Source organism: Chrysemys picta, chromosome 9 (assembly GCF_011386835.1).
Source record: "Chrysemys picta bellii isolate R12L10 chromosome 9, ASM1138683v2, whole genome shotgun sequence".
Taxonomy (NCBI): Eukaryota; Metazoa; Chordata; order Testudines; family Emydidae; genus Chrysemys; species Chrysemys picta.
Genome location: NC_088799.1, coordinates 66,918,364 through 66,931,508, shown reverse-complemented (window position 1 = coordinate 66,931,508; position 13,145 = coordinate 66,918,364). Strand labels below are relative to the sequence as shown.

Sequence of the window (13,145 nt, the reverse complement as noted above, 5' to 3'; positions counted from 1 at the left end):
TTAGTGAGCTCTGAGTCATTATCCTGGCTGAATATAACTTTCTGAAAGTTAATCGCAAACAGAATTTCATCCAGTTCACATGCTTCTAATTATTACCGGATGGTGTTTATAGGTCTTAGGCCAATAAAGACATCCAAAAAACTACAAATGTAACTGGATCAGAGAGTATTTGGCTTTAACTAGCTGTCAATTAGGGACAAAATGATGGATTCCAGATCTCTTTCTGAGTTGGTGTGTGTGTGTCTGTGTTCATTTCCTTCTTTTTTTCTCCCCAAACACTCTCTGCAATGCAATAATAAGAGGCGTTGTTGCAAAACTATTCTGGCGGTGGAGGACAAACGAAAATGTGTTCCCACCCTTCCTCCTTCTTTTGGCATAGAGTTTGTGTTTCAGCTTACATATACTTTGATTGTGCAATCAAAAGTTACTTCTCTCCTGAAGTAAATGGATCATAGAGTGAGTTTAGGGGAATTTCACTGAGAAAAAAAATTAGGGCTTGACTACATGAGGAAATTCACAGACATAATTACACCAGTATAGTTTTACTGCTATAGTTATACCAATATAATGCTCGGTGTGGTCCCTCTTATTCTCGAGGGACTGCCTTTCCCCAGTTTAGCTTATGTCACTTTGGAAATGGTCTAATTTGGTTAATTCTAAAGAGCCACAAGAGGACAATACCAGAGGGATGAACACTGTTGCTGAGATAGAGTCATAACAGTGGGAGCCACTCTTCCATAGACACAGATGCCATAGTTTCAGAAGCCACTCCAGTAGATGTGAAAATCAAAGAGAGAAAATAATCAAGCAGTAATCAGATTGTGAAGAATAGTCATACCCCATTAGCCCTCCAAATACTCTTAACCATCAGGTCTTGACCTCTCTTGCCAAACTGAATTGCCTCCCAACTCCAGTTTCGTCTCAGTTCAGAACCCTAGATCTCACATGCCTGACTTTCCTTGCTTGCCTACAGAGGCTTTTAGTGCTTTTTCCCTCTGCAAAACTTTCTGGGGTGCATTAGTACAACTGCAAGCAATATATGGCAAATACATGGTTCAGGGGCTCAGGGGATGTTAGTGGTGCTGATGCAAGAAAATAAATAACAGCTAATAGGTAGGGAAAAAACTTACTCTTGCTCCTCTGAACATTGCACAAGCAAGCTCCAGTTGCATGTGTAGGGTGAAGGTAAAGGGGTGATAGAAGAAAACCCAGTTATACAGCCGAATCCCATTAGAAATATAACTTGTATCCCACTATAAAACTTGTATCCCACTGGCCATGTCTATACAAAGGGAGAAGGTGCATTTTTCAGAGTCATTGCTTTTATACAAAGGAAAGCTTGACCAGTTATACCAGTATAATTATACCAATATAGTTAAATCACTGACTCCTCTTCTAAAATGAGTGGCTTTTTTGGTTCAGCTGAAATCCCTTCCAAAGTGACATAAGCTACACTGAAAAAAATACGTCCATACAGAGAGTCATACTTGTATAATTAGAGCAGTTCAAAGACACCCTATCTTATACCACTGTAATTTCCCCATGTAGACAAGCCCTTATCTTGACTGAAAACCCTTCTTAGCACCTAGACTACACCACAACCAACTAACGCAACTGAAAAAGCATCAAACTGTCTACTCAGGTGGCAAGGGCAATTTCCAGACATGGTAATCTAATTTGACTGAGCTAATTGTATTCAAAAGAGCACCTTCTTCCCCTGTGTAGACATAGCCACTGTATATTTAAAAGATATCTTGGGGTCTATATGGTGCCACTTATAGCATCAGATATCCAGACCATCTCAGCTATAATTAAAACAGATGTTTTAAAACTTCTGAGCCAAATTCTGCTTTGTTCCCAGTATAAATGTGGAAATTAGAGCTGTGCAAATAGTTTAGAACAAATAATCTATTAAACAGATTTTGCCTCTTTCTGGTTGTGAACTGTCCAGCCAGCAGATTAAGTTCCCCTTTGTTTACTATATGACATTACTCAACAATATTTTTCATGAATTGGTGATTTGCTGTTAACTCAAAAATTCAAATTTTCAACTGTTCTGATGTTGCAAATGGTCAGATAATAAGTCATGTAGTACTGTTTCTGTTGCCTGGTAGGATGACTATAATGTAACATCAGATTTCCCACGTGGATGCCTGTGGAAAATGAATTTAAAAAGTGCTTTCTGCAAATCTTCATCCGTACAAGCTTAACATTCATTTTCCTCAAATATTCATGATAGTAAAATTTGATCACACAGAAATCAGTTGCATAGATATGGACATAAACATAGCTGAAGTAAATGTCATTCAAATGAATATTTGTGGGGAATTTTCTGCATTATTTGCTCGGCACTAATTAAATTCATAATTAAATAGCTTATTTAAACCTACCTCTAGTTAGAGACTGGATCCATCCCAAATCGCTGATATGATCCTTGAAGCTGCCTTTTCTCTCTAAATGGGACAAAGCAAGATCCTATTACTATTAGTTATTTGTATTGTGGAAGTGCGTAGAAGCCCTTATCAGGGATGGAGTCTCATGCGAGGCACTGTATATACACGTAATAAAAAGATGGTCTCTGCACCAAAGAGCTTACAATCAAAGTATAAAGGACAAAGTATAAAACAAGAGACAAACGGACTGGGGGGATCCTCAAAACCTACATCTGAAAACTCCTAAACTTTCAAAAAGTTTGCACTTGAGACCTCTCTGTTGCTGTTGTTATAGTATCTTAGTTATGGAGACATAAAAATTAAATTCCAGAATGAACAAAGAAAGTACTTGCTGAATGAATGTGTGGGTTTGTTTAATGTATTGTTACGAAAAACTTTAGGCAGATGAGTACACAAAGGGGTATTACTGCAGAGCTTTCTCACGCCTTTCATTTCTTAGAGACAGTACTCATGGAGAATGTTACAGCCTGAGGAATTCTCATCTGCCTGCATTCTGCTATGAGCGGTATCATAATTATGTGCTAGTGCTTTGAAGTAACCAGTTGCCAGGGCAGTGTTAGGATATTTGTCTTGCTCTATCTACATACACTCCCCTCAGCCCCTCACAGCCTGATTTGCAGTTCCTCTGCAGCCCTTTTGTACTGGCAGAACCAGTGCAAAGAGACTGCAAAGCAGCCACACAGTCCGCTCAGAGAATACCTCTAGTGCTCCTCTTCTGGAGCTGCCACGCCAGCTGAGAGATACATTTTCGGACACACAATGGGTGAGAGGAAGATTGTCTGAGATGCATCTATGGCCGTGGTCGTTATTTGGCGGCAGCAAGGCACATAGGGGCCTTGGGCATCCTGCAGGTGTGTCTGAGCCAGAGCCATGGATTGAACTGGTCCCCAGTAGTTCCAGTAATGGGGAGGCATAAACTGCTCATCCTCTGTCTTTGCGCTGACCTCCACACTAGTGCAGATATAAATTCCTTCCTCGGTGGTAGTGGAAATGGACCAGATCACTATTACATTGCACCTCACATGGTCATTTACACCAGTGCAAAGAGGGTGTAAAACATTACTAGATCAGAATGCTAGATGATTTACACCCACTTTTCTCTGGTGCCTGTGACCACATGAGGTACAGGACAAGATTCATTTACCCGGTATGAAACTTTACCCCACCATTTGTCATCATTGGATTTGGCCCAGAGCCTTCCATGGGCATTGCATTTGCTTATTTTAGACTGGATTTGGAACGATCCATGAATTAATGATTCTCTAATGGTTAAGGAACACTGATGAGCATTGATTAAGCATTGATGCATTGTTTTGAAGCATTGAAACCTTTTGTAGCTAAAAATCAGTATAAATACAGGGCTAGATCCAGGAGCTCTTAGTCAGGAGGAATTATAGGATTGGGCCTTTCTGCCTGTACTGTACAAAGCTATCCTGAAAGTAGCTACCTTAAATGCTTTTTGTCTCTACAGTTTTGATCTCACATATTAACAGTGATGTAGAACAAACAAAGGGAAATCACTTGCTGTATCATTTGACTGTTCTTTCTAAAGTTACATCTGTATTTATATCACTCTCCTTGGGAGATTCATGCATAAAAACAAGAGGAGAGAGATGGAAAGTTCAGCTCAGTTGGGTGGTGCAGTATTTTTCCTTTTAAAATTGCCTCTTTTTTAACAGTTATTTAGTTGTTTTTTTCCTGATCTTGCAATTTTGGGACAATTTGCAGACACAGTGCTCTAAGGAGATATGTACTCGAACAATATCAGGTCATGTTGTTATTAATGGCTGCATTCAGTAAATTACACAATCAAGTCTCTCAGCCTACCAGAAGAAAAATGCTAGTCGCTTGGGAATATTTTGTGTACTTGGATTCAGATAATAGTTACTTTTTACTAGCTGTTTCATACGCATTCACAGGAGAACTAACCTCTGTGACATGAGAAACAGCAGGAATAGCATGAAACTATCTAAAATGTTGGCAAAGGCAATGCGGTTACATACACTAGGGCTTACTACAGGATGTGTTGTGGGTAGTGATTTGTGATTATTGGCATTCTTTGAAGCAATCAAACTTAAACTTTATTTAGCAGAGAAAGCACAGAGCAGATTTAGTGGAAATGGAACAAGAGGTTACTTTATAACAGAGGGGGGAAACCCAAAGAAATTGACTTCTTAAAGATCTATAATGTTTACATTACTTTATTTCTTATCATAAATGAAACAATGTGGATGCAATAATACTAGGCCTGTTCTGCACTCATCGCACAAGCAAAATTTGTGCTGATGTCAAGGGGAGTTCTGAGTGTGCAAAGAAAACAGAATCTGCCCCTGTTGGCACTAACCAAGACCTGATACTTCACAGTGCTGAATGCCCTGCACTTCTATTCAAGTCAATAGGAATTAGACTCTTAGCTCCTTACAGGGTCAGGTCCCCAAACAGCTTTCAGGCATTGCAGCAGGGTACCATTTTGTATCTACAGTACCTTGCATAGGCCAAATTCTACCCTGATTTACAATCGCAACTCTTAGTCAGTGAAGCTGCACAGATGTAAATCAGATAATCTAGTCCAGGGGGTTCCATAACAGGGTTGGATGGCTGTAACTGAAAACATCTGACACCTCTGGTCTAGTGGCACGTGGGTTAAGAAATCATTACTGGCAGTGCTGAGTTCACTATAGCTTTAATCATACTGGCAGCTTTCCAGATTCAGTGAAAAACTTGGTAGACACAGTAAAAGGCTTAAACCTCTTGGTTTGTTTTCAGGTCTTGGATTCACAACCTGTAAAATAGATTTAAACGAAGTTCAAAGGGGGCAGGTGACAAACACCCACAGATAGGTATATAAAAAGGTGACCTTAACAGAGGGCTAAACGTTGGGGCACAGAGGGGAAGATAATTGAAAATTACAGTAGGGTCAGAAGCGCAACAAGTGGGATAACAGTGAGGGAATCTGCATAACATCTTAGGTGTCTATACACAAATGCAAGGAGTATGGGGAATAAACAGGAAGAACTGGAAGTATTAGTACATAGGATAAATTATGACTTGGTTGGCACCACTGAGACTTTGTGGGATAAACCTCATGTCTGGAATATTAGTATAGAAGGGTATAGCTTTTTTCTGGAGGGACAGGCAGGGAAAAAAGGGAGGAAGTGTTGCATTATACATCAAGAATATATACACTTGTTCTGAGGTCCAGAAGGAGCTGAGGGGCAGACCAGCTGAAAATCTGTGAGTCCAAGTGGCATACTAAGTAAGAAATCAACACTGCATTTTCTCTAGAATAAACCCACTCCCACACCCTGTTGTTCCATATTTATTATCATAATCAGTATCTCAGAAATTAACCTCTTGGAGCCAGCAGGTCTGGGGCTCCTGCCATTAGCACTAACACAAGATACATTATCACAATTTGTCAGAAAAACCCAGTTTAGTGCAAAAGAGTTTAAAATTGCCCATGATCAATGCTCTGGTATGTTTATAGGCATTTCATCTGTATAAATACTTTCTCAAACTGTCATACAGACAGGTACTAAGAGCAAAGAATGACATTACTATATTTTTGCCTGTATTCTGTACAAATTGCTTTTTGTTGTGTCTGCCAATATATTTATATCATTTCTTGCTGAAGGCATAAAATACTCCTCAACAAAATCTACACCTCTATTTTACTAAGCTTTATTTTACCTATCACTTAGCAAGCTCTGCATTTTGATATTTTAAATTTCTAGTCAATTTCCTAGCTTCACCATGTTTGTTGTTCCAAAAATATCTCATTTCTCCTGCAATATATGTATATTTACCTAGAATTCTATATCCATATAATGTAAGTTTTCTAGCACCTATATAAAAAGATATTTAACTTGTTGATCTCTTCACTTCCCTTTGTTCTATCTAGCAAATTTCAACACAGTGTTAATTGTGGATGCTATGGGCCTGATTCACCACTCCATTACTCCACTTGATACCGATACAAAGCTATTGGTTTGACTGGAGTTACACTGGTACAAGAATTAGGGTACATCCAGCGGCGGCTCCAGGCACCAGCACTCCAAGCGCGTGTCTGGGGCAGCAAGCCGCGGGGGGCGCCCTGCCGGTCCCTGCAAGGGCGGCAGTCAGGCTGCCTTCGGCGGCAATCCTGCGGGAGATCCGCGGATTCGGCGGCGGGTACACCAAAGCCGGGGAACCAGGGGACCTCCCGCAGGCAAGCCGCCAAAGGCGGCCGGCCTGCCTGTCGTGCTTAGGGTGGCAAAAAAGCTAGAGCCGCCCCTGGGTACATCTACGCAGCAAAAGCTGTGCATAGGCTAGCCACCGCAAACTAGCTTGAATCCAGCTAGCCTGTGTAATAGTAGCTGTGGAAACAGTGTGGTGCAGGCTTCAGCATGGGTAGTACACGCCCAGTACAGACACTGGGTACATACTTAACATGCTATCCTGTTTTGAAGCCCACACTGCAATGTCTTCACTGCTACCAGGATTCAAGCTTGCACGGGCTGGTCAGCCTGTGTACAGATTTTGCTGTGTAGACACACCACTGCATTATCTCAGGCTATATCAAACCCCTTATATTCAGATATATGCAGGTCACTTCTTCATAATCTTCCTTCTAAAACTATAAATAAATGTTCAGGTGAAACTCTGCATTAAAGAACCAAATTTAGCACAGTATATCTACACGGTATATGCACAGCTCTTATCAAGCTAATAAGCATTTTATTTATTCTTCCAACTGCAGAATGTAACTCTAAGCCCATAATCTAGTGTTATGATGTCTGGTTGAAATTTAATTAACAATCATTATATCACTCTAAAATATTCCCTGTCTACTAAAAATATAAGAAGTCGTCTCAGTGACAAGAGTTTACTGACTTTTTACCACCATGTCATTTCTTATAGCTGAAATTCACCACTGCAGCACATCAGCACAAGACCAGCAGACCACTTAAATCCAGGTAAGCTTTTAAAACAGGGCTTAAATTGGATATAAATGGTCCCTGTGCATACAGGTAAAATTCATCATGTATGTTTTTCATTTCTCTTATTGTTGGGCAAACATTTAGGTTTTTTTAAAAGAAAAAGTTTGGAGACACTTCAAAATAAATGTATCATGTTCTGTTTAGTGTTTTCAAAGGGTCCTATTGTACATTTTTGTAGAGGGAGGGTGCAAATGTTTGGGTGTTTGGAAGGGCTCCTATTAAAACCTCCCTGTGGCTTGGAAGGTGGAAATAAATGACAAATGAAGAAGTAGAAAGTGGGGGAAATTATAAATAAATAAATCCATGCTCATAGTAGCATTTGAGCTGGGACAATTAAAACAGCAGTAAGACAGCATTCCCCAGGACCCTTGGCAAGAGTCCTGACTTGCACTGCACTGTTAATACACTGAGATTGTCAAGAGGATGCAAACAGACCTTTGGCAAAACAACACTGTATCTGTAAGCATGATCAACAACTGAGTTAAATGGTTTGAAAATGATCTCATAAGAAAGATTTGGCTTCAATTTTTGCATGCTCAATGTCTTTGGTATAATCCTGACCATTGCCTACCTACAAAAACAATTTGCTCTTGTAGACCACAATATTTATTAAAAATGTTCATCAAGGAGATATGAGTAATGAAAGTAAGGGAAATTTTCCTCCAGATGTATGGAATTTTAAAATGGTGGTGTGGGGGGGAATGAAATTCCATGAACAAATTGTTCATAATCGTTTGAGCATCTCTCATGTCTACCAATAATGAAACTGGTAGCACAGCTGAAAATACAACTTCATACTCTCTTTCCCCTAAGATCTTGGGCCAGTCTCTGAATTATCTCTTAAGTATCTCTTGTCACCCTTCTTCCAGCATACAAAACTATAACAGCTTCGGCTGCAATCCTCTGATCTAACTAATCCTTAACCCTTGCTTCAGAATCTAATTAGCATGACCCTTCTAAAAGAAATGGCTCTCTACCAAGCACATTAACAAATTCCTCCTTACCTCTTTGTTCCAATTCTTTCTCCCTTGCTTCCTCATTTAGTTCCCCAAATTGTTTTATATTACTTCATTTTCTGAATTATCCTTCACAGAATCAAATTCCTATGATCCCTTGGTTACCACCATATTTTCTTCATCTGTTTATTATACATACTGCTTTATTTATTACACATACATACTTCTTACAATTACTGAATTGTGTCTCCTTTTACTGTTGGCTCTTCTAAGGCTAGCACAAGCCATGTATCATCCATGAGCTTCTCTAATTTACTTGCTCTTCCTAAGTACATCATCTGTTTCTCTAATTCTGTTGACTGCTTTTTCAGTGCCAGCTAATAATGCTGAGGACAAGCCGCTTCCTATTACCTCAGCTGTGAAACCAAGAACATTTGAAATCTGCAGCTTGTATTGTATCATTTGTAAACTCCATGGTTAGCTCTGAAAACTGAATATGGCTGCAGCTAGGCTTTTTAAAAGAACACCTTTTCTCATGAGACCATCAGCTTTATCTGAAAGGTAAAGAACCTGGCCGGGGTTAGTTTAAAGAGGAGCAACTGGGAAACCAAACACAGTTGTGAGAGTATGATTGTTGTTTTGTGTGTGATCATACATCTAAGTGGCAATGCTTCCTGTGCCCACTCCTTTCACACTCAGTGACCTCAGCAGAAAAACCCTTCATATTATTTACTTTGCTGAATGGGAATGAGTGGTTGCTGTGGCCTTTGTCTAGTTCCAGTACCTACACAGCTGTCTAGTGTCTTCCAAGTTTTGGGTTGTATGGTTGATTTTTTGCCACCCTTATTTGTGTTTGAGATCTTGACAGTAGAATCCCAGAATTCTGACAAGTGATGGCTTGCTTCACAATCCTCCTACTCCTTCCAAAGCAACAGCCTCACACTAGCAAAATCACAGCTTTCAGTCTCATGCAGCCTGAAATTGGGCTTCATTTTCTTGGCGTGCCATGTACCACATCAAACCTTCATTTGGCTTTGAGCTGTTACTCTGGCAATAAAGGATTTAGGAGGGAAGCAGCAAATACAGAAATAGGATAAACAAACAGATGAAGTTCAGACATTGTCATTGCAATATTATTTCTTTAAAATGGGAGGGAGAAGGTGAACAGTGCACTATTCTTCGGGTCTTGTGATCCCATTGAGCAATATTTGGGATTCACAGAACTAAGCTGAATCTGCAGATATTTTTGCCTATCATTGAAGCCTGGTGTTTGTTTCAAGGATGAATCAGTTTAACAGCAATATTGTTCTAGGTAAAGGGAAGCCTGTGTTATGTGGTAAGGACAGATACAACATATATAACATGTGTGTGTGATATATATATCCATTTATGCTCTTTTTCTCATAAGGTACATTTACACTAGAGCTGGAGGTGCAATTTCCAGCTCAGATAGATATACACGTGCTAGCTTTGATCGAGCTAGTGTGCTAAAAATAGAAGTGGTGCTCTGGCGGCACAGACGGTGGGATGGGCTGGCATCCAAATAAATATGTAGAATCCTGAGTGGGATTGTACTCGGGGCAGCTAGCCCCTCCCAGCGCCGTGGATACATTTCTAGTTTTAGGATGCTAGCTTGATCAAAGCTAGTGCACATACATCTACCTGAGCAGGAAACTACACCTCCAGCTCCAGTGTAGCCATATGTATAGTCTCCCACTGTGGTTTTCTCTCTTCTGGCTCAGTTTTCCACCTTATTTTTTCCCAATAGAGTTTTCATTTTTTCTCTTTAATTCAAAGTCTCTAAGCAAAACACAAAAGCAGTTTGAGTTGAACTTTCAAACTCACAATATTTAAGTGGTTTTTAAATTAGACCAGAAAAAATAGGTCTATTTTCCTTTCTATCTGAGCTCTGTTCAGTTCAGCTATAGGACATAGGCCAAGTTAGTTTTAAGTAATATCCCACTGATGTCCTGTACTTGTAGCATGCCCCCTATGCCAGGGGATGTGAGGGCATCCAGGAGACTCACTTACCCAGCAGGTATTTCTGAGGGACTGTTTCAATTGGCTTCACACTATGTAGCTAGTGCAGCATAAAAGGACCAGAGCGGAACAGAGAATCTGTACTACAATAATACGAAATAATGAAACTATAGGTCAACAATAACAGCACTCGGCAGAAATCTTTAATGTATTCTAGTCCTTTTGATATAGTCCGTGTTCTATTTGGCTAGAGTATTGCTAGAGAATATTTGAATAATGTTGAAGTGATGCTCTAACTGTTTGATGTTATATCAGAGAAATGCATCTCCCACCACAATCCCTCTCAACTGGTCTCTTCCCTTTCATACTGTGTGATCGGCTGTGAGATCATACCTGGAGAGAGATTGTTTCCCCATAACCAGTATGCAGCTCACTGAAGGCCACATCCCGAGAGGTGCTGAGCCACCTGATTCTGGGATTTGCAGGTATATGGCATCTGTCAGGATCTAGCTCTATGTCTGTTACAGCAAATCTTTCTCAATTTTCTGGACTCCCTCAATCTTTTTTTATTTATTTCTGAGCAGCCTAACATACTCGCTTTCTTTTTTTAATGCAATGTGTAAACTTCTTTGTAGTTCTTGTGTGGCACATTTCTAATTTAGTTCAAAACTTAATGCTTAGCGAACAGCAATTTTAGTAACACAAACCATGATAAAGAAACCATCAGGAACTTATGAGCAGGCAATTATTTTGCATGAAAGAATTAAAGAGAGTGAGAGTGAAAATGCTCATGTATTATCTGCTTGGTGCTGCTGCAAGCCAGCCTAGTTTGTACAACTCCCACCTGCTGTAATATTGTTATTCTTCTGCTGTCCTGTTTCCTCTGTTTTTTCCCTCTGCATAATTATCTCATAGTATCCTGTGTTCCATCTCTTTGCTCTTTCTTGCATGCAGAACATGTTTTCTTCAATTTGTTCTCTTCTCCCAGAGTGTCTTTCTTAAAGAAATCAGTTTACACTGACATTGAATAGACAGTAGAAGAGTCCTGCTGGGTGCCCTCACTATAACCTGATTTCCTCCGTATTTGTTCCATGGGAAATGGTTACCTGCAGTGTTTAAACACACTTTTAGACTGCTGATTCAGAACTAAGCAACTTAAAAAGCATACAGAAATGAAATTTTCAGGATCATTTGGAATGTTAAGACTTTTGCTCAAAGCATTTTCAGACAGCAGCAGTCATAGTTATTTTTACAGAATGACAGTAAAGTTCAGAACACAGAAATTAAATTACTGGTTGTCCTAGTCATGCCATTTCCAGGCCTAGTACACTCAGTCCTTATAGATGCACTTCTGTGTATGTGTATAATAATAAACCAGCTCTACTTCTATCTCCTGCCTATTACTTTTTCTCAAGCTTTAATATATTATTCTTGCCCAAGCAATTTTTGTTTAATTTATAGGAGCATATTTCACAGGAACTGACTTGGTGTGGGATGGTGGTTTGGTAATGAAATATGGAGCTGTTCACAAGTCTGGGTTTAGCCCACGTTAAATAAACCATATCTATCTAATTGGCATTTGATGGCCTCTGTGAAACTATTTGGGGGGTTTCGGTCTATTTTCTAGTGGAAAAAATCCACATCACATAAACACCACCACCATTGATAATATGTTGAATCCTCATTAACAGTCTTTGCAATAGGATGAGGAAGTGTTAACCTAGTCTGGTGTGTGGTGGCATTGTGTACGGTTAAATAGTCACTAGTACATCTCAGCCCCAGTGGGGGGCTGTATTGCAGTGATGGAAAACATGACCCTTGTGTGGTTTATTATATCAGTTTAAGATTGTAAAGTGGAAAGTCATCATATAAATATAAGATCATAGACAGTAACCAGTACTTTCATAAATCTAACTTATTCTAGCTAGTATAGTGTACAACACCCATACAGAGCTGCAGAATTCAGTTAACAAGCTAGAAAAGATTCAGAAATGTGTCATCTGCAGCTGGATAACTAGATTCTGTGGGCTAACTCCTGAGAGATGATCATCACCTCTCTGGATTTGTATTCTTTAATGAGCCTATAATATTTCCTGGTTCAGTGATTTCAGAAATTGTGTCATTTTGTGTAAGTGATACACCTGTACTAAGAAGTACTGCCAGCACCATCCTTAATCTAGTTTTGAATGAGGCTCCCAACTTTGTCTCCATTGCTGAGACCTGGCTAAATGGTACCTCCAATCCTGGTTTAGTCCAATTAGTTACCACAAGCAATTTACTGCAGCACAAACCATAGTGGATCCAAAGCAAGCAAAAATAAGAAAATGGGAGTGGGAGTTGCACCTATTTCCTTATTGCCTGGGCCCAGACATTTGGCTGGACAAGTGCCAGATCTGATCATAAACTACACAGTGAAAGTTGAGGATGCAACTCATGTTCCATTCTCATGATCTGTCCCACTGCCTTACTCAGTTGGTTGCTATTTTAACTGACAGGTCAGTGAATGACCTTCAGTTTATTCTGGGTGGCTGGAGAAGCTTTTCTGTCACCCAGTTTCAACCCAGAAGACACCTGAAGGATGCCATGGGCAGGATCTGATATAAACAACAGACCCCTCATAGATGATCCCACTATTGAACCACTTGGTTTCGTACCACCAAAGACAGTGGATGACCATCAACCATATTAGGGTGTTACTAGGAACATGTGTGCATCTGATGCACAAATGAAGAAACAAGGATTCACTACAGTGTGAATGTAGAAGCCTCCAAACCATT

The 13,145-nt window shown here is 39.8% G+C and overlaps 1 long non-coding RNA gene across 2 annotated transcripts in view; it reads left to right on the top strand.

Moving 5' to 3' along the window:
- Positions 1–13,145, top strand: part of LOC112059290 (uncharacterized) — a 174,736-nt gene that overhangs the window by 52,690 nt on the left and 108,901 nt on the right. For both annotated transcript variants that reach the window (XR_010590236.1, XR_010590237.1), the window contains exon 2: positions 7,353–7,408. This is a non-coding gene — a long non-coding RNA (uncharacterized LOC112059290). The remainder of the gene's footprint in view (positions 1–7,352; positions 7,409–13,145) is intronic.